The 22,334-nt window shown below is 52.4% G+C and overlaps 1 protein-coding gene across 5 annotated transcripts in view; it reads left to right on the top strand.

Moving 5' to 3' along the window:
- The window catches only part of ACTN4 (actinin alpha 4), a 69,012-nt gene that overhangs the window by 19,544 nt on the left and 27,134 nt on the right, over window positions 1-22,334 (top strand). The gene's annotated exons all lie outside the window — the stretch shown is intronic.

Here is a 22,334-nt window from a genome sequence, read left to right as displayed (position 1 = left end):
AGTGCCTCTCACCGTGTCCGTGTTTTTAGGATCTAGCTCCGTGTTTCTGTGAACAAAAATAGCAGAAAGGCCTTTTTTTTTTTTTTTTGGTTGTTTTTGTTTGGAAGGCCCCAAACTACACTTACACAAAGGCAGCCCTTCTGCGCACACAGTAACCTGGTGACCAGTGCCAGGGCTCAGCATTGCCTGCCAGACCCAGATTTGCACCCAAGTGGGAAATGTACAGAAATACTCATTTAGGAATGATTGCTTCCATTGGACTTCTTGAAGATACTGGCCATCCAGATTTTGAAAAAGACCAATTCTGAGGTCTTTGTAGACCCAAAAGCCACAGCACTGCACTCATTACAGATGAGGGCTGATGGATGCAGAAAAATGGGCTGTACTTGGTGTGACAGATTTGTTGACTTGAAAAAATTTTTGACATTTACCCCTGAAAAATTCGTATGATTTTTTTTTCTAAGCTCTGAGGCCCCTGTTTATTATATGAATGGTCCCACAGAAACAGATCCTTATTGAACTTTGCATTTGGACTCGTCTGTCTGGGAAAAGCCAGGAAACTCTCCATGAAGCCGTTGCTCTCAACTTTAACTTTTTTAGGCTCTGTTGCCTCCACACTGGTTTGAGTATTTCCTGGCTCAATTGTTTTCTCAAGCTGGCCTTGAGTCCTTAGATGTTATTTGTGTGCCTGGAAATAGCTGGAGGAAAAATGGTTGTAATGCTTTGCATTGCTCACTGCCTCTCCGTGGATGGAAACTCACTCTGAGGGGAAGCGCTTTCCACGCAGAAAAACAGCTGGGTGGAGGGGACTCCATCACCCTGGCCAGCCTGGCATAGCCTTCCAGCAGGGCGCTCATGCTGCGCCGCAGTGGAGAAGACAAGAACATTCCAGCTCTCCACAGATTGTCAAGCCAAGGTTCATCAGGATAGAGACCAAAGCAGCAGGAGTTCCCCTAGGTGGGCCCGGCTGCCAGCCCTCTGCACTGTGCAGGGGTGTTTGTCTCCTTCCTGTCTGTGTCCGTTTTGGTGGGTTTGGGATAAATGGAGGAGGAGGGAAAAGAATTACAGAGAAGAGAGAGGCAGAGCAACTCACTGATGAAGAAGGGAAGGTGAAGCCTTCTCTCCAGTTTTAGATAACGGATCCCAGCATGGTTGATGGAGGAGATGGGGTGGCTCCACCTGTTCAACGTTCATGGAGCATTTGTCCAGTATGGGCCATCAACAGGGTGCTGGGTAGAATGAACTATTCTTTCCTGTCCTCGTGGAGCTTACAGCCCAGTGCGGGGGGGATAGCTTCAACAGCAGAAGTCCCAGATACTTAGAGTCTTCCAAAATGTTATTACTCTTACGAAGAAAAAGAGCAGAGGCCTTTTGAGTAAGAGCCATTAGGGGATGTGGGGACAGGGAAGGGAGACCTGGAGGGTGAGCAGGAGCCAGCACTGCCCTCATAGGGCTCCTGGCCCGGTGCAGCACTGTGGAAGCATGTCCTTTTTTGATGCTGGGACGGATCCAATGGAGGCTCCTAAGGCTCATGGCACTTTGCTTCCATCTGTTCCTTAACATAGTGTCACATCAGCCTTGTGCATTCGTTGTTTGTGTGTGTGTGTGGGGGGGGGGGTGTTTTTCTTTTTTTTCTTTTTTTTTTTTTTTTTTTTTTTTTTTAGGATTTTATTTTTAAGTAATCTCTGTACCCAACATGGGGCTTGAGCTCACAACCCTGAGATCAGGATTTGCGTGTTCTTCCCACTGTGTTTTGTTCAGATTTTAGTTATGTACTTGAGAGAAAGTGTGTGTGCACATGAGCATTCATTCATACACGCATGCACAATGGGGGTGGGGTGGGGGAAGGGGCTGAAGCGGGGAGAGAGGGACAGGCAGACTCTCCGCTGACTGTGGAGCCCAGTGATCCATGCTCGAGGGGCTTGATCTCACCACCCCGAGATCGTGACCTGAGCCGAAACCAAGAGTCAGGTGCTCAACGGACTGAGCCACCCAGGAACCCCTTGTTTGTGTTTTTTAGTTATTGTGTAGTTGATACATAATATTTCGTTAGTTTCAGGTGTCCAGCACTGGTGATGGACAAGTCTGTATGTTGTCCTGTGCTCACCCCAAGTGTAGTTCCCTTCTGTCCCCAGACAACACTTAGAGTACCGTTTGTTCTGTTCCCTGTGCTGTACCTTTTCTCGGCGTGACTTACTTATTCTGGAACTGGAAGCCTATATGTCCCACTCCCTTCATCCATTTTGCCCATCCTCCTACCCCCTCCCCGCTGGCAACCATCAGTTTTCTGTATCTGTGGGTCTGTTTTCTGCTGTTTATTCATTTGTTTTGTCTTTTAGATTTCATTATAAATAGGCCTTTGTCTTTTTCAGTCTGAGTTACTTCACTTAGCATTAGCCCTTCTTGGTCCTTCCATGTTACCACAAATGATAAGATCTTATTCTTTTTTATGGCCGAATAGTCTGGGGTGTGTGTGTGTGTGTGTGTGTGTGTGTGTGTGTGTGTAAATACACTGTATCTTCTTTATTTGTTCATCTATGGATGAATACTTGGGTTGTTTCCATATCTTGGCAATTATGGGTAATGCTGTAATAAACATAGGGCTTGAGCCTTGTATTTTTTTTTTTTTAAGATTTTATTTATTTATTTGACAGAGATCACAACTAGGCAGAGAGTCAGGCAGAGAGAAGGGAAGGGAAGTGGGCTCCCTGCTGAGCAGAGATTCCCAGTTGTGAGGCTTGATCCCAAGACCCTGGGATGATGACCTGAGCTGAAGGCAGAGGCTTTAACCCACTGAGCCACGCAGCACCCCTGAGCCTTGTATTTTTATTCCCACCTTACAGATGAGGAAAATGAAACTCACAGAGTTACATGACTTACCCAAGGACACTCCGCCGTAAACAACAGAACCAAGAATCAAACTGTACTTTTTTTTGTTTAAAGATTTTATTTGACAGTGGGAGAGAGAGCAAGCGCATGCACACAAGTTGATGGGTTGCGGGCAGGCAGAGGGAGAGGGACAAGCAGGCTCCCGGCTGAGCAGAGAGCGCCATGTGGGGCTGGATCTCAGGACCTTGAGCCGACTTATGACATGAGACTTAGGCAAATGCTTAACTGCCTGAGCCACCCAGGTGCCCCCAAACCATAGTCTTCTCTTTCTGATTATTTCTCCCATGTCAGGGCTGAGCAATTGGTTCTCTCTTCTGTGACTTCATAGGACTGGTCCTAAGACTTAAGGACTCCGTGTGATCCTTCATGGACTTCAGGCATTTGATGGCATCAGAACCCATACGATTTGTGTCCTGGGGCATGGGGTATGGAGAGAGGACAGAGATGGTGATGCCCCTGCTTCAGTAGCCTAGAGTTCTGCCAGTGTGTGGGCATGTCCCCTTCACCTCCGGGTCTGAGATTGGAGACAAGCATTTGACTGAGCAGCACGTCTGGGGAAACCTGTGGAAAACAGTGTGGTGGTGTTGGAGACTCGACTTAGCTCTCCGGCCAAACCAGGTGATGGCAGTGGGAGTTGTTTTCTGTGTTGCTGGTGGGAGGTGCCCAGCTACATTCCTTTGCAGACAAGCACAAACTAGATGTTTTTGAAATTGAAGGTCTAAAACCAGCCAAAGAATTAATCCTGGTCTGAAAAGCACACGGGGAGGCTATATAGCCAACCCGGCTTGGGTGTTGGCCTTTTCAACTTTGTTGCTGTTTAATAAGCCTAGAAATAAGGCTCAAGAGAAAGGATCTTTGTGAATGCTGTAGGCCATGTTGCTTATGGCTGACAGTGGCTGATGGTGAGGCCTCCCGCCACCTTGGGCTCAAGTCCATCTCGTAGTCGTGTGCACTTTGGTTGATGAGGTGCCGAGCAGAGGTTTCAGCTGCTACCATGGGCTTTCCTGATGAAAGGTCAGCTGGATGGGCCCTACTTTTCCGTCACCTAGCCGAGAGGCCTTGTAGCAGAGCGAGAGCAGGGTCTGGACACGGGGGCTCCTGCGGTACATGCTGGGGCCACGGAGAGGCTGAAGCGGGACGTGTGTTCTCGAGTCATCTCTTGCTTTGGAGGCTGCAGGCTTGAACATAGACCATGAAGCTGGGGGGGATCTCCTGCTGATCCTCGCCCTATACTTACTGCCCAAGGCACTCTGGGGAGGGAAGCGGTGGCTTCCTCGTCTGCAGAATGGGGCCAATACTGTGTCTGCCTCTGGGTTGTCAGGGTCCAGTGAGGTGATGTGTGGGGCTTGTGTGGCGTGTTGTAGAGGTTGGTACGTGGCGGCTGTTTTAATTACTACTCTGTCTGCCAGGGTGGGGGTTGGGATGGGGTCTTCTGAGGTCTCGTTCTGTGGGTGTGGAGTCCCAGTAAGGGCAGTCCGTGGCTGGGGTGAGGTCGGGCACTGTTCTTCAACTAGGAAACCACAGGCGAGAGCACTGTCTTGGATCCGTCTGAAGTCAGCTGCTCTTTGAAGATTGACCTTGAATGTCAGCAGTAAGCATTGAAGGGGTCTTGGAAGTGAGATTCCTCGAAAGAGGCAGCAATCTATTACTCACCCTGATTATCTCAGACCCAGGGCGATGGATGGAGCCCCTGTGGTTCAGAAACAGACTCAGAATTGCTGGGGGGGAGAGAGCCAAGCGGGAGAGAGTGAGCACTTTGTACAGTCGGGTCCTGCGAGGGGGCTGCATACTTTGCTGAGGGAGGCCGGTGGGCCCCCCAGAGCCTGTGAGGAAGCTAGATGGGGCATTTTGTGTCCTGCAGGACACGGCATGGGGCCTTCCCTCTGGGAAGCCTCCCCCCACCCCCAGCATTGGTGGCCGGATGTGGAAGGTAAACAGGCAGCCCTTCTGCTCTTTATTATGGACAGGCCCGGAAAAGGCCTGAGCTGTAGCTTTTCATCTCCGGAAGCCCTGAGGTCTGCCTGGCTCTCCTGAAGCATCCTCATTGTCCCCTTGCAGGAGCATAACCAGGTGCCCCTGCTCCTGCGGCGCCCATGTGGCCTGGTGCCCAAGCCGAAGTTGGAGCAACAACCCCAGGGCCCTCTCCCATCCACTTTCTGCTTGGGAGCCAGGGAATATCCTGCTTGAAATCTTGATCAGTATCCCTTGCCATTGGGATCAAAGCTGGAAGTCCCCTGGGCCGTGCTGGATCTCCCCTCCCCTTCCGGTCCTTTCACCATGCTCCAGGCACACCAGCTGCTTCTCTGCTCCATGCCCGTTCCTACTCGCGGATTCCTCTTTCCCCCTCTAAATCCCCGGCAGCCCCAGCTCCTGCTCATTCTTAAGTTTGTACTCCTATTTGTAAGGAAGTCGTGCCCAACTTCCGCAGCCTGAGGTTCAGTCCCTCTCTTAGGGACATGTCTGTCACCTCTTCTTCTTTTAACTGGAACCATCCTTTGCTCTCTCTTCTGCTCGCAATGGCACTGTGAAGGCCGGAGGGTAGACACTGCTGTGTCCTTAGCATGGGGGAGAGTGTCTGGAGATACAGGTGCTCAGTAAATGAACATTTATTGAATGAAGGTGGAAGTAGCCAGCCAGTCAGGCAGGTAAAATGGACGTGCCACCTCTCCATCCATTACTCATTTGAGTGTTCCCAAGGGACAGTGGCTCAGGGGTAGAGACTGAGTGCCCGCAGCCCTCCTCTGAGAAGGAGAGCACTGTCACTCCCAAGGCCATCTCTGCAGGTCGGCTTGAATTCCATCTAGAAGCTGGCCCTCTGCTAAGCTGTGTGCTCTGGAAGGTCGTAAGAAGTTCTTCCCTGGGTCGCTTCCAGCCCTAGGACGGTAGCCAGCTGTCCCCACAGAACTGTGCATCAGTGCCTGTAGTGATGGGGCACAAATAGGGTGCTTTTCGAGTGGAGAAAGGAGGGAGATCGTCGTTAGGACAGAATCCTCTTCTGTGCAAATATTTAGCAAGCTAGATGTCCACACGTTGTGTGCCAGGCACGGGTCTAGGCGGCAGGGACACAGTGGTGACCGTGCCAAGAGGAAGGCCCCTGCCCTTGAAATGATACAGGTGGCTAAATGCAGGGAGACCTGTCTTTTTTATTCTCTTGTTTTAAACTCTTTCTTTTTATATAGAAATTGCTACCTGTAAGTCTGATTAGCTCATGTGGGTGTAGGTGTTTTGTTTTTAGGGATAGTTGAAAATATCAAAACTTAGCCCTGTGGTTTAACAGGCCAGCCACCTTCCTGAAACCCCGCTCAGTATTGTACTGTGGTCTGGGGCAGACCACTTTTCTCCACACCCCGAGCCACGCCTGGAGCCGTGCAGGACTGGGAGAGGAAGTGCCACCTGGGCTATCTTCGGTGACCATTGTTATTTATGGGGCATTGGCAGAGAAGCCCGAACCACGGAAAATCTAGAGAAAGATAGGCTACATGGTGTGGATGAGGAGAATTCGATAGCTGCTCTTTGCTCTCCCGGCCCTGGGACCCAGAACCACAGGCTGCCCTGTGTCTGCTGTCAGGCCTGGCCTTGGGCTTTGTCTGCCCCATCTCTCCACACCTCCCTCACTGTCCACGACAGCAATGCTGTGGGGATCAGCCACTCTGTGTTCCGAGTTTACGCCCCTGGGACCTTCTCTCTGTTCGGGACGCAAAACCTGAGACTGTTTTTTCCTTCTAAATGCAACTTTGTTCTGCAGGAGAGAAGAGAAGTGAGAAAGAGATTGTTCGTTTGACGATAGTGAGGTGTGCTCTGATATGCCTCTGACAAGGGCCCATTTGCCAGCAGCCTTTGCTGGGTAATGAGAGGAGGGGAACCCAGGGAACTTGGTGGGAAACCAAAGCTAGAGCAATGGACTCTGTGTGTCCCTCTCGCAGGAAGATGGAATGGTGCCGGGTGGCTCGCAAGCCGGGTCCTATCCTGGGAAAAAGAAACAGGCTTGGATATTGGCCTTGGTGATTTAAAAAATTTGTAAGCTTTGCTCACTGAGTCAGTGTCCTCAGTTACCGTGTACTTCTGGGCCCCCACTCTCAATGATCTCTAGAGACGGGCTCCTCTCCACCCCCAGGGCAGCACCGCCCGGGCAGGACGAATTTGGCACCTCCCATGTGCCAGGCACTGTGTTAAGGGCTGGGGATTGGGGTACTGGTGCCTGCCCTCCTTTCTCAACGCCTTTGTGGTGCACGATCCTTCAGAGCACACACACACAGGAACGTTTGCAAGCAGAGACAGAATCTGAGCGTACCCATCACTCGGCAGGAGCAAATATCACTTTGCCAAACTTGTTCTCAGTGTCATCCAACACCCCACCTGCCTTTAGAGTGTTTTAAAGGCAACCACAGGCATCACCTGTAAATGTGTTTGTATGTTTAGGTGATACAGATCTATTTTTTTTTAAGATTTTATTTATTTGACAGACAGAGATCACAAGTAGGCAGAGAGAGAGGAGGAAGCAGGCTCCCTGCCGAGCAGAGAGCCTGATGCGGGGCTCGATCCCAGGACCCTGGGATCATGACCTGAGCTGAAGGCAGAGGCTTTAACCCCCTGAGCCACCCAGGTGCCCCAGATCTATGTTTTCTGTATAACCACGTTGTGTTACACTTCTGACCTGTCCGAAGAAGAGCCTGTCTTCCCCTTCTTTCTGCTTCTCTGACTTTTCCCTTTCCTTCCTGTTTCTGGCTCCATTCCCTCTGCCAACCTCTGAAGTGTGGGCATTTCCCAGTGTCCTGTCCCCTGGAGGATTTTATCCACCCTGCTCCCTGGCCTCTGGTCTCACCTCTCCATGCACGACTCCTGAGTCTCCAGTCCCACCTCACTTGTCACTCTCCTGTGGGATTGTTTGCTCGCCTGTCACTGTCCCCTGTTAGACTTTTCTGTGGAGGAACCTGGCCTTAACCTCTCCCCAAATGCCAGGCCCCAGCACCATGCCCAGCCACAGGAGAAGCTGGGGAGATGTTTGAGTGAGTGACCGAGGGAACAGGTGACCCTTTCGCCAAGTTGTAGACTCAGTTTCTGCATTGGCAGCCGGTTGCGAGGCACATGCATCGCATTCGACATATCCCAGACCACGCTGAGTCCTGGCTGCCCAGCCTGGATCTTGCCCTGCCCTTGGGTCATCCGGTTCAGAAGTCTGGGAGTCCTCTTTTGACTTTGAACCATGTAGTGGCAGCCCAGTTGTACCGATTTCTTCCTCTCGCGTATCTCTCCGAACCCTCCCCTTCCTCAAGGACTTCCCTTCACTGCTCCTGCTGTCCTAGCCCAGGGCCACACACAGGGTGCTTTCAGGCACAGATTCTCATCAGTCTGGGTGCGGCTGCAGTGCTGCCCTGCGCTGTGTGACTTTGGGGGAAATGGCGTAACCACTCTGTGAGGATAGTGCGTGCATCCTGGGGCTGTGGTGAGACCTCAGCAAATTCATGCTCCTGTGCCCTTTGGACCGTGTCTGGCACCCAGGAAGTGCTCTGACGTCAGCCCCCCTCATTGTCCCTGGGGTTTGGCTTCACCCCATTCCCCTGCCTCGTCTCGTTAGCCCCCTGAGCGTTATCTTTCTGAGACTCACATGTAATCAGGTCACAGAGAGACCTGCCTCTCACAGCCCAAAGAAAAACTCAGAGTTCTTCAGCCTCCCTCTACTTTTGGACCCCACCTCCTGCTGCTTCTTGGGGGTTCCCAGATGTCTGCACGTTGGTGTTTTTTGCCCTTGATGTTCCCACTACGTGGAGTGACCTTCTTCCCAGGTCATCACCTATCAGAATTGTGCTCCTCTTTCACAGCCTAGATCAGGTGTCACCTGACCTCTGCTGTCCTCGAATCACACTGCCTGCCCTGCGGTGTCCCTCTCTGGCCAGACCATGCCCTCCTTCTGGCTAGCACCGGCAGCTTCTGCAGCTCTCCCTAGACCCTTGCTTGTGATTCTCTTTGTCTTAACTCTCAGCTCCCACCCCACACCTGCAGGAGGTGGGGAAGCTACCTGAAGGCCACTTTCACCTTAGTAGATGCTTAGTGACATGAACTGAGCATTTTCCCTTTTCTCTGCCTGTAGTTCTTCCTCTCTGTTTTCTTGTTCGAGGGGACAGGATGCTGTGGGAGTTGGAACTCATGGCAATGGTTCACTCCCACCAAGGAGAACAGCCACCTACTTTCCCTGCTGGATTCAGGCTGCCTTTCTCTCGTTCTCCTTGTCAAGTTCTATCTGTGGGCACCAGGCCAGACACCAGGGGAACTTTGGGATACAGGCCTTCTTATCTTCCCTTTGTGGCTCCACCTTACAGAAGGGAGCAGGCCTCCACCATCTCAGACTGGAATGGCAGCACATGTGCTGTCTGCCTTCCTCCAGCCGCCTGCCACCCACGGAGCCAGAGGATCAAAGGCTTTAGCAGGGGAGGGGAGGGGAGGGGATTCACGTCAGTGGCACCAGAAACTCCCCTTTCCCCTTCCAGAGCTTGGTGGACAGAGCCCGGTCTTCCCCTCCATCTGGGGGGACATGGGGGCTGCTGGGCAGGGCCACAGCCCTTTGGAACAGATTCCACGTGGAGGATTGAGATCTAACACGGCGGTATTTTTCAGCAGCACAACTGTTTCAAGTTGAGTCCCATGCATATCTGCCATTTTATAAAGCAGATGAAAAGAGCTCTGCTGCGGGTAAATTTGAATAGGAGGCACCTGCCCTCAGCCCTGGCACCTCTCAAGGCAGAGTGCTTTTAGGAGTGCTGTTTGATAAGCACTCCTTGGTGTGACTTCCCATTGTCCACCCTTGTTGGCCTGGGAGTGTCCCTTTGTGGGGTCCATCATGGTTCACCCTCGGGCCTGTGTGTCTCTGAAGAAGGTGGCCCACAGTGGCTCCTTATCTGTTCGGGCTTATTTGCCACCTCTACAGAGAGGTCTTCCTAGACTTTCTGAACTTGATCCCCGCCTCAGCTGTCCCCTCCACTGGTTACTCCTGCCACATTGCCCTGTTGTGTTGTGCTGTCATCTCCTGTCTTCTCTTCTGCTTGTCATCTCCTCCGCTACAACCGAAGGTTCATGAAACCAGGGATGTTTGTCTGTTTAATCCCAGTGCTCAGAGTAGTAGGTGGTGTGTAGTAGACACCTGGTACTTTTGAAAATTAGAATGGATAATTGAAGTTTAGGAGGAGCTCAGAGCATTGTCTTCCTCTGGTGGGGCAGGGGTCTGCCCAGGAGGGAGGTGTCTGATGCCAGCATTTTGGGGCCCAGGCTGGGATGACTCTGGAACCCAGGGAGGCCTGGTCACCTCCTTTGGTTCTCACACAGCGTCAAGGCACTGAGACCTTGCCACTTTTTTCCCCACGGACCTGAAAGGCTGTGGCTCCCTGTGCAGCTCCTGTCTCTCCTTTTTGGACTCCTCTGGGAGAAAGCAGGTGGTTGGGACTCTCTGAACCCATAGAGGACTGGCTGTTCTGCTCCAGCCTGAAATTGATTTCCTCCAGGCTCTGCCTTGATCCAGACCCTGCCCTGGACCAGGCCCTGTTAACAGAGGGAGGGGCCTAAGCCCACTCTTCCCTGTCACATGGGAGGAGGAGAGGGATAGAGCCACTTGGCCTGGGGGCCACCAGCCTCCCCCCATGTCTTAAAGAGCCCCACAATGGCAGTTGGGCTGCACCTTTGTTTTCTGAGTGTGCTAGCGTGTCATAAATTGTTATTTCTATACCTTCAGAGCATTATCAGGCCTCTCCTTTGCAATCTGGGGACAGATTTGATGCAGGGTCAGTTAACACGTTGTGTTGAAATCTGTCATTGTGCCCATATAAGGCAAACTCCTCGGGTTACTTTTTACCTTGGCAGAATCACAGGAATGTCAAGGTAACCAGGCCACCTCAGCATAGCTCTGATTCTCTTTGGGTCACCTGACTGGCCCTCCCTCTCCCATGACTCACCCTGCAGCCTGTCGTGAGGCCTCTGGTGCTTGTGGCCCATGGGATTGGCCAAGAGCCTCCGGGGCTGCACTTGGTTCTGTGTCTTCCTTAGAGTGGCTCGAATGAGAGAAACCAAGTAAGGTACCTCACTGGGGGCCCGGCAGAGCGGGAACCAGAGCCGGAAGGGCATGGTGGCCAGACTCGGGGTTGGTTGGAAGACGTATGGGCCCAGCTCTGACACCCCCCGGCGGTGTAACCACCGGCAGATTGCTTCAGCTTTGGGAGTCTCACCTGTAACGTGTAGGGCTCTCAGAACAAATTCTGGCAAGCTGTAGGCGTTCAGTAAATGTGAGTCATTTGTACAGTTAGATTAGGGGAAGCCTCCTGCCCCACCCAGTTATAAAAACAGCTCTTGCTATCTTCTCTGGAAGCTCAGTTCAGAGCTGGGATGCCAGTCCTCTCTGGAAGACTTACCGCACGGCTTCCCAATGGCACTCCATTACCTCCCGTCTTCCCGACACACACACACGTACAAAGCCCCTCCTCTGTCGTGATAGGGCCAGGAGTCTGATGTGCCCCTGAGAGTGGTGGGGGCCTCCCTCTCCTCTGACATCACACCGCTCTTGGAGACAGTCGCCCCTTGTGACTATTCTGTGGTTTGGCCAGGCCTCAGTACCAGCCCCAGGAAGGCCTGTAGGTGGGGCAAGCCCCAGTGAGAGTCTAACCCTGTCACTCTGCCAGGGCAAATGTTTCACCATTTTTAATGGAGCAATTATGAGTCAGAGGTTTCAGTCTCTGGACTGGTTCCTCCCAATCCTGTAATTACACTTTGGCTATAGAACCTTATTTTGGTTTTTCTTTAAAAAAAAAAAAAAGAAAGAAAATCCTTTCAAGATGCTGTTGATACTGTCCCATCTTGTATGTTCAAGGCGTCTGAGATGGAGTGAATATGGTAAAAGAAAAAAGAGACCCCCAAATGGAGAACAATTTCTTCACCCACAGAAGTTGTGCTTCCCACCCCCCAAAATTATAGTGCCAGGAAGTAGACCCAGAGTCTGCTAACATGAGGCTCAGGACAAGAATGGGTAACTTTGAACACCGCCAGTTACCTCTTGGCAAGCTCCAAACTCTAAGCCAGGAATTTCGGGTCTGAGGCAATTGACGATGGATTCATTCAGTCCCCCATCCAGTTTTCACTGAGCCCTTGCTCGGTCCCAGCTGCCGAGAGGAGTTGCCCGGAGCCTCAGCAGAGGGTGGGCAGGGTGATGGGGACCCAGCACCTCTGTGGGCGCCTTGCCAGTTCTGGGCCACTCAGAGATGAGAGGAGTTGATCACGCAGATAAATGCCCTATATTCTCTTGGCCTCCTGACTCACCCTGCTTCTCGAAGGGATCATCTTATTCCCAGCCTCTGTGAGTGGGAAGCCAGTGGGACAGAGCACAGATGAAACAAGTGTGTGTCTGTGTGTGCTGCCGGGGCTCCAGCTCCCCTTGACAAGAGCACAGATTTCCAGGCCAACCCAGTTCTGTCCTAGCCATGCCAACCACCCCCGCCGGACACCCCTCCCTGCTTTCACTGGAGCAGGAGAAGTCTTCGGGCCTGATCGGTGACCATTCAATCAGAATGCCCCCCCCCCCCCCCAAAAAAAAGGCAGGAGTTTCAGTTGTCAAAAGCAAAACCTACACCAGTTAGAAATCACTCGTAGGCCCATCATAAATGCCTTCCTACCACCCCAGTTTGTGACCATGTCAGTTCCAGCAGGAAGCAGGCTGTCTGCTAGTCGGTGAACAAAGGGCAAAATGGTGGTGTTTGCCCTGCCTCCAGATACCCCTGCCTTTTCCCTTCTCCTTTCTGCTGGGGTGTTTCTGGGATGGGCTTTGCTGGCTGAGAGCAGCAGTAGACTGGAGTCTTCTCAGTTCCCTCTCTGACTCTGTCTCCCCAAATACCAACTGCCTGTTATTTAGAAAGCAAGTCTGTGGGCAGATTTGTTCATGCTGAAATGTAAAATCGACAGGCTGATTTTCTTAGGCACCTGTTAGGATTCCAAGCCACATAGTCTCAGGGCCAGAATTGGCTCACTTGGCTATCTTTTTGAAAGATCAAAGTTTAAACCAGACAATCTTTAATCTCCCTTCCTACTCCGAAACCTGAGCTGAGCTGTAAGCCATTGAAAGTAAATGGGGTTTTTGTAGCTCAGACTCCCTGCTCTCCAGGTGAAGGGCCTCTGTGCCTGATCGTTTCACAGCAAAATGCCAGATTGGGCCAGAGGAGGCGGAGGGCATGTCCCCAGTCTCTGCTGCTGCCCTAATTTAAAAACAGCCTTTTGGGAGTGGAAGTTTTTTCTTTTAAAGGTAGCCATTCCAGGTAGGCCTCACCCATCTCCTTTTCCTGCTGAAAAGCTTTCTTTTGAGAGCTGAGTGCTGCCTTCTACCTCTACCCTGTGGGCCCCACCTGCCTTTAGTTCAGACCCTTATCTCCCTGTGCATTCTGTGTGAGGAGGGCAGCCTCTTCTCCCTTGGGGAGGACCCATTTTTTTGTGTGTAATCTCCGTAGCTTTGGGTGGGTTGGTTGGTTGGTAGGTTTTCCGTGTGTGGGGGATAACTCCAGAAAAGGTCCATTTAAGAACAGACAAGTTCAGATTGGGGGACCTCCCTACCCTGGGCTGCCTACCCCACTTCTCTGGGGGGTTTCTTTTAGCCCCAGGGTCATGTTCAGTCTGACAGATGCGGGGGGTTCTGTAGTTCTCCGTGGGCCTCAGTTTCCTCACTTGTAGAGTAAAGGAGCTAGTGTGGTGGTTCTCAACCTGGCAACATGTTACACTTACTTGGTAAGCTTCCTTAGTTTCACTCTTTAGGACCCATCTACAGGGACTGATACATCTGACCCAGGGTGAAGTTCAGGCATTTTTATGAAACTCCCAGGTCCCATATATTTATTGTGACTTGATTTCCAGCAAGGGCAAAAGACCTATCAACGTGGAAAGAGATGTCATTCCACTAAAAAGTGCTGAGATGATTGGATATGCACATGCAAATAATGGAATTGCACCCCTCCCTCACACCATATACGAAATAACTCCCAACTGGATCTAAGACCTAAATGTAAGAACTAAGACTGTAAAACTTGTAAGAAAACATTGGTGTAAGGCTTCGTGACTTTGGATTAGGCATTGGTTTATTAGGACACCAAACACACTCAACCGAAGAAAAATAGTTATCTTAGACTTATGAAAATTAAAAAGTGGTTTTTTTGTTTTTTGTTTTTTTTTTTTTTGCGTCAAAGAATAGTTCAGAAAGTGAAAGTGAAAAGACAGCCCTGAGAATGGGAGAGAATATTTGCAAATCATGTATCTGATAGTGTCCAGACTATATAAAGAATTCCTATAGCACCAACAGTGAAAAGACAACCATTTAAAAAATGGGCGAAGAACTAGAAACATTTTCTGAAGAGGTTACTACAAATAGTCAATAAGTGGACAAAAAGATGCCCAGTATCATCAGTCATGAGGGAAATGCAGGTCAAAACCACAGTGAGACACCATGCCTCTCAACCTCCAGGATGACTGTAATCAGAAAAGTCCAATAGTGAGTGTTGGCCAGGACCTGGAGAAGTTGGAGCCCTCCTGTGTGGCTGATGGGAACGTAAAGTGGTGAAGCCTCTTTGGAAGACGGTCTGGTAGTTCCTCCGATGATTGAACAGAGAGTTGCCGTATGCACCAGCACTTACACCTCTAAGGGAACTGGAAACACACATCCACCCAAAAACTTGCACGTGAATGTCCGTAGCAGCCTCATTCACCATAGCACAGGTGGGAATGCGCCAGATGTCCATCGGCTTGCAAAGGAATGAATAAACAAAACATGCTACATGCATGTGCTGTAAGAGTACTTGGGAAGTAACGTAGCGCACCTGCCGCCATGCAGGCGAACCTTGAGCACACCCTGAGTGAAAGAAGCCAGACCGAAGCCACATACTGTATGATTCTATTGATGGGAAATGTCCCTGGAAAGGCAAATGCACAGGGACAGTAGACTAGTGGTTGCCAGGAGCGGGGGTGGGGAGGGCGCTCATCAGGATGAAAGTGTTCTGGGGTTAGATAGCAGTGATAACTGTCCAGCCTCATGAATAAACTAAAACTCACCAATTTTTATGCTTTAAAAGGGTGAGTTCTATGGTATGTGAATTATAACAACAAAAAAGAATGGATTCTCCAACCTGCACCTGATTCAAAAAACACATGCCCGCCCGCGATCCAGCATCTCTGCCTCCATGTTGCATTAGGGCCTCTACTGCTGCGTAGCAAGTTGCCTCAAAGCTTAGTGGCGAAAAACAGTATTTATTGTCTTAAAAATTGAAAGGAAAAACCAGAAGAGCTCAAGGGTAATTCTAATGTACAGGCAGGATCCAGGACCTCTGGGCTTAAAGGGTCTCTGGCAGAAGAAGCGGGTCTGGTCCTTATGTTTCTTTACTCATTTGGTGGTGAGGTAAAGGCAAGTGGAGTTTGGGGGAGATCGCATTGTGTCAGCCCCCGGAGTATGGCCAGCAGTGTGGTGGATCCTGGGTGGGGTGACTGGCTTCCCCAGCTGCGGTGCTGATGCTGCAGTAATGAATAGAACAGCCCAGATCGCTCACTTTCCACAGGCTGTGTGGGCATCGCCCTGTTGAACACTCACACCATGCCTGTTATCCTCATTTTACAAAGGAGGAAGTGGAAGCTGGGAGAGGTGACACTTGTTTTCTCAGGCCACACACACACAGTAAGTGGCGAGGTGAGCATTTGAAGCCAGGCGTGAGATTCGAGAGCCCCTGCTCCCCACTGTGTCACTGTCCTCTCCGTCCACTGCCCCCCACCCCACCATCCAGGCCCCACCCTTGCACACGGGAGCCCGGGAGCCCTGATGGCCTGAGCGCACCAGGGGAGCTCCCGAGGGCTCCTGTCCCCTTCCATCAGAGCAGCAAGCCAAGAGCAGTGTCTTCCCTGGCTGGCTTTAGGAGTGTCTACAGCTCTGGGATTTATTTCTGTGAACTTTTGAAAGTAAGCGGTTTTATCCCTAACTCGGGACTTTCACCAGTATAAAATGAGATCAGAAACCATGAAGTCATAAGCGACTGGTCATGAGAAGCCCCCAGCTTTACTGAGCTCCAGCTGTGCAAGGCCGTGGAGTCCTGCAGCAGACCAGACTCGTGGAGACGGCAGTATACTTGGGAGGTGGTCTGGTTATGGATGGGCGACATCACTTCTGAGAGTAGCAAATACAACGAAAACGACATAACAGTAAAGTGACTGCAAGGTGCAGATGTCAAGGTCAGAGAAGACCTGGGGTGATGTCATCTGAGGGAAGTCCTGAATGATGAGAGATAGCCAGCCCTGTGAGGAGTGACAGGAAAGTTAGAGACCAGCGCTCATGAGGTGGGTACGATACTGCAAAGTCAGTGCCTTGCAGCAACGAATGTGCTTCCCCGGGGGTACTGGCCAAGGCGGGAACAGTGGCTCCCGGGGAGGGAGCATGGGGGAGAGCTGGTCTCTGCGTGGACACGCAGGACCTTTGGAATGCTCACAGCTCTGTTCTCCAGTATTTATACCTCTTCTCTGGCTGGAAAGTCAGAGCTTTTTCATGTAGGCTGAGAAAACTCCGAATAAGGCAACGTCAGGCCAGGACATAAGAAGCATTCCATATTTCCCTGTAATTGCTTTCAAATTCGGTTATGTCGTCATGGGGCAGGACATGCAGCAGGCCCACTCTGCCCTTGCCTAGCTGTGCAGTTGGGTTCTGGGCGGGCAGCTCATTGTGTCCCCCATGCTGCGAACTGCCCGCCTCTATTTCCCGTGCTGGTGGGGCTGCATCCGTGACCTGGCAGCCAATTCGTTCTCTGTTCTCAGCCTGCTCCCTAGTTTCTCTCCCCTTCGGCTCTGCTAAAGGCAATGGGTCTTCAGAACACTGCTAACACGTACAATCCCAGAACTGTTCCAGAGGCTCACAGACTCCCTGGATGGTCCCTGAGGCTGTTGCTGGGGTGATCGCCCTTTCGCCTGGGCCACTGGCGACCAGATTCCAGTAGGCTGAGCCGGCGGGGCCTGAAAGGGCTTTTATAGTTGGTGATGGAACCCGGGGGTCAGGGGAGCAGTTTCTGCTTTCAGGACCTGAAAAGATGCCCCATTGGGGCCAGGGCTCGTCTGGAACGTGGCAGTAGCCAGGCAGATGGGCGATAAGAACGGTGGATGCCTGTCTTTGGGATAAATAGCTGTCCCTCCCTTGTGTCCAAGCCCCAGACACCCTTCCCGAGGACCCGTGGAAGCAGGAACCATGGGCAGCATCAGAGGCCACAGCAGGCAAGGTGGGAGTTCAGGAGGTGGGACGGCGCCCTCTCCCTCAAGGCAGCCGGTGCCCCAGCGGAGCAGCAGACCCAACACGGTATTGCAGAGAGGAGGTTTGAAAACTCCCAGCACCACGGGGAGCCCTGTCTTGCCTCCGTGTACCCTGGGGGAGTTTGGTGTGACCCACTCGGGTTAGGCCTGGGCCTGGGGAAAAGATGCATCTGGTCCTTGGGGGTCAGGCTCTTGGCCTGCGATGTCCTACTAATGGGGTGGGGAGGGTCCACAGTGGAAGGCAGTGGGTGCAGCATGAAGCAGCAGAGTTAGCCCTAAAATTCTGTGAGGTGTGGAGTCAGTGGAATCCACATGTGAGCTGCTGTGAGTAAGTAGGAACACGCAGCTTTCCACACTGGTCCGGCAGACCTCCTAACCAGGGCCCATAATCAAGTCATCGTGCTTGCCCCAGCCAAGGGACTTGGCTGAGCCTGTTTCTAGGCCCAGACTGACTTTGCAAGAGGCTTCTCTTTATTCTGGGTTTAGTGGAATTCCATCTTCCTCCACACCACCCCCTTCAGTGCCATGGCCACGTTTTGTAACAGGAAGTTGTTGAGAAAAAGAGGGAAGGGAAGTTTTTCCAGCTGGGGCGGCAGCATCCTACCAGGACCCTTTCTTGCACTCACCATCACTGTGCCCACTGGAACACCACTTGGTTGCCCTGTGTTTTCATGTTTGGTTCTTATTCACTGACTACCCCAGAGTAGAGAGGGTTTACCTCTTTGGGTTGGGGGAGGGAGTCATCAATGAATGGCTCATTAAAGCACTCCCCCACCCCCCCCACTGCCACATTCCTGGCTGCTTAGGTCATCTCACGAACAATATCCATCATTCATTCACCCAGCCGCCTCACATCCTGGCCACTGGGAGGGGTCCTTGTGACACAGGAAGGACTTTATGGCCTGCATGCTAGCCCTCCTCTCTCCCCCTGCCCCCACACACGGAGTGACAAAGCAGAAACAGCCCAGGGGCCCCTCTGAAGCCCGCCTGCCTTCCCTGGTGCACCACAGCCCTGGGAGTGGTGACTGGATCCCAGAGGAACCAACAGGCCCGGCTTTCTCTCCTTCCATCCCTTCCTCTCTCCCACTTGCACCCTGTGCTATTTTAACAACCCGAGAAGAATCTTGAACAGGCTGCCAGTGTGCAGAGGCAAGTTCTAAGCCTCTTCTCTGTGGTTTTTTTCACATGGGCTCTCAAAGACAGACAAGTCCACATCCTTCCTTCCTCCCTAGATAGGTCAAGGGCTGGGCGCAGGTTCCCTTCTCAGAATGGCAAGGACAGGCGGGGAGCAACAGGGCCAGCCCCAGCATTGTTTCACCTGCCTTGTTCTGGGTCCAGGCGGCCCTTTGGGAAGCAGGCAAGCTTGTGGAGACATAGCTCTGCCTGCCTCACTCTCTGAGTTCCCCTCCAGCTCAGAGGCGGGGCTGGGGCGGGGCGCCTTCTTGACCCCATTCTGTTGGCTCTGCTTTGCCGGGCCGGTACCAAGCATCCCACTCAGACTTTGTGGGTGAGGGTCTGCCCTGAGTTTGTGTGGACAAGCTCTGTGACTTCGGGCAGGTCACTGCGCCTCTGCCTGCCTCAGTTTCCTTATCTGTAAACTGGAGATGATAATTTACATGATCATGAGGTTGGAGATTTTAAAGAGTTAACTCCATAGAAATAGTGAGAACTAGTAATTAGCAGTTCTTGCATAATTTGTGTTAAAGTGCCCACCCCCCTCCACCAGAATGTAAACTGTCTGCTTTGCTTCTCCCCTGCCCAGATCCCAGTAGGGGTTCCAAGGTGGGATTTGTTGACCAGGAGAAGGCATTGAGTGGACAGGGTCATGAACGCTGTTCAGAGTCCGTGCTTACCCTGAAAATGGCCTTAATAGTAAAACCCAGCTGAGCTCGTTGTCTTTTGCGTTTTCTTCCTCCCACAGAGTGCCTGCCGGTAGCTCTGGACACCCCCACTCCCCAACAAAATGGAAGCCTTGAGCTTGCCTTTCTCAGTCATGACAGTTGGTATCTCCATCCGCCTCCATGACTCCTCCGCCTTCCTCCTGTAAGTCTCTCTCAGAGGCTCTTTACTCTCTTCTTCTTGGTCCTCATGCATCGACCCTCGCCCCCTTCAGCTCTGCCCTCACACAGCCGGTGCCATTGTGACCTTCCCCAGGCCCTGTGAGTAGCCCCTGCTGGCCTCCTGGCCCAGCGTGCTCTGCCTCACTCCCTTCTTTGCCCTCAAACCTGCCGGAGGGCCTTTGCACATGCTGTTCGTATTATCTGGAAAAGATTCCTTCCTTATTTTTGTCTTAGCTCTTTCTCAGGTGTATCAGAGTCGAAAATCACCTCCTTAAGCACACTTCCCTGTGTCTCTTCCTACCACTAGATCAGGAGCTAGGATGTTGAACACTCTTTAGCTCCCTTTCTGGGGGCAGCGGGGAGAGGGCACAGGCCTGACACCTCAGAGTGGGGCCTCTGAAGCTCAGAGCACCTGGCCCAGCTCAGTAAATTTCTAGGTACATGACTATCGGTGATCAAGTCGTGATACCTCCCAGACCCTCGATTTCCTCATCTGTAAAATGGGGCAATGGTGGCAGCTATCCCACAGGTAGTTGTGAAGATGAGAGAAGTTAGTGCATGACACGGTGCCCAGTACATCGTGAGCTCGTTGGAAGTGTCCGCTCCCGTTGTAACTCTCACCACTTACCCTGCTGGTGTTGCTTCTGTAGTTGAGTCGCTGCTTGATTCACGAGACCCTGTCCCTCTTAGGAACAGGCGCCCCGTGAGTTTGCAGGCTGTGTCCGTGGTTGCTCACGCCTGGGTATTCGGCCCAGGACCTGGCCCTGGGTTGACTCCCAGCAAATGGTTGTCGAGAGAACGGGCGTGTTCCAGCCCCATGGGCCTGGAACGTCGCAGGGCGTTTGGACCTGTCAGCAGTTGGGCCCTGAGGCCCCTGCTCTGAGAACCGTGCATTGCAGAGGGCGGTGTGGTGGGCGTCCAAGGCCTCTATCTATTGAAACCGCCCCCCCAACACTATCTACCCCACACATCTTAGTCTAAACTGGGTAGGGAGAGGAAGTGTATAAGTAGAGAGTTATTCTCATAACCAGCTAGGAAAAAAACCTGAATTTTTAATGTCCCATCCGAATTACAGCTCCTACTCACCGGTCAGTGCGTGAAGAGGTGGCCGTTTGGGGTGGACTTGTTCCCTCCGGATGGCCTTCTGAGGTCCTGTTGTCTCCGTCCATGAGCCTCTCTGGTGTCAGTACATGCCCCTTGTCTTCTAGGAGCAAACAGAGCCAAGCAGGGCATGGAGAGGGAGGGCGGGAGACCTGCGGGCGGGAATTCTGTTCTGTCTGCGGCACGTCGGGGAGCGAGTCCTTCCTTCTCACCACCTGGACGGGCAAGCACAGATTCTCCCGGCACCTGCTCTGTTCTGCTTAGGATTGTGCCTGCTTGCAGCTAGGGAGACAGAAGCGCACGGTGCCTAGTTACCATTTATTTGAAGATAGATCTTTCTTTGACATATGTGTAACACTGAGTGCTTACTTCATTTGTGCCAGGCCCGGTCCTAAGTGGTTTACTTGAATTATTTTGTTTAATCTTCATTTAAGAGGCGAGGTCACTGTACCAGTTTCACCATGGAAGAATCTGAGGCTCACCGCCCGCCCAGGGTTCGCCTGCTGGCAGCTTGCCTCACTGGCAGAGGCAAGATTTTGGCCCGGGTCTGTGCGAGCCCCAAGCCCCAGAGCTCTTGTGTGTTTCCCCAGAGGAGCTGGGCACAGGCTGCGGGGCCCGTTTGGAGGGCGGTTCGTGCAGTGACCTCATGAGGATGAATAGCCTGAATCTGAGAGGCGAGATTTGCCCAGAGCCTCTAGGGAGGAGGGCCTCCTGTGCTTCCATTTCCACTCCAGACCCTGGGACAGAGGGGAAGGCCTATGCAGAGAGGGAAGTAGCCAGTTCACCTTATGCCAGGCACCGTATTGGGGGCTTTAAAGCATCTCCCTCACTTAATCCCACAGCAACTGCATGAGGTAGGTTCTAAGTCCATCCGACAGGGAAGGAAACAGGTGTAAGTAGGTTAGGGAGCTGGCATTTGAACCTAGACCTGTGCCCTTTGAGAGTGCATGGGTGTAACCCAGGCAGACCAGGTTGATGATGGCTGCCGTTTAGATGCCTTCCTGGCCCTGCCTGCAGACCAGGGGCCTAGATGTTGGCCCTGGCAGCACCACAGCCTTGGAGGGGGGTCAGCCTCTGGGAATCACCCTCTTAGGTCCTTAGCCTCGGGACGAGATTGGTCGCTTTGCCACTCACCAGAATCTTTTGGAACATGCACAAGCAGAAGACAGGCATTCCCCATCTCCTCCTGCTTCAGCCTAGCCTGCTGCCACCACCACGGCCGTGCATGGCTTAGGCATTATAATGGCACATGAGATATGAGACGTCCCTCCTGCCCCCCTCAGAGCTCGCACACGTGCAGGCAGCATCCAGTAGGACTCAGAATGACTGGAGAACATGGCTGAGAGCTGCCAAGGGCTGTGTGGCAGCCAGGACAGATGGGGACGGAGGAGGCACTCAGTGGAAGAGGTGGCTGGATTTCAGGAAAGGAGATGTGGGGACGCCCCTCGATGACCAAGGACCTGCTGTTTATTGAGCACCTGCCATGTGCTCTCTGGGCATCACCACCGCAGACCCTCATACTGACCATTACTTGCGTGCCATCCTCATTGCCATGTTATGGATGGGGAGGCACGCGTTGCGGAGGTCGGATGGTGTGTCCACTTGGGCAGCGGAAGCAGTAGCCTAGCCCTCATTTGTCTGAATTGAGAGTTGCGTGGGGAGGCTGGGAAATGGGGTGGGAGGGCTCATTCCTGTGTTCTTAGCACCTGCTTGGTGGCCGGAGCTTGAGTATGTAGGAAGGCAGAGGACAGAACTGGAGTGAGAGCCCAGAGAGAAAGGTGCCGTGATGAGGCCTGCACAGAGGAGGGCACCATCCGAGTCAGAATCAGGTTGGGCCAAGCAAGTCGCTTGTGGGTGTCCCCAAGGAGCTGCACATCAGGCTGATTCATGGGGGGATCTGCCTGCTCAGGAGAGAGAGAAGCAAGGCCCGGGCACCCTTAGCTGAAGGGACAACTCCAGACAGGGTGGGCTCGGGGGCCCTAGCCCACCCACAGTCAC

Source organism: Mustela nigripes, chromosome 17, assembly GCF_022355385.1.
Source record: "Mustela nigripes isolate SB6536 chromosome 17, MUSNIG.SB6536, whole genome shotgun sequence".
Classification (NCBI taxonomy): domain Eukaryota; kingdom Metazoa; phylum Chordata; class Mammalia; order Carnivora; family Mustelidae; genus Mustela; species Mustela nigripes.
This window is presented reverse-complemented; position numbering and strand designations above follow the sequence as displayed.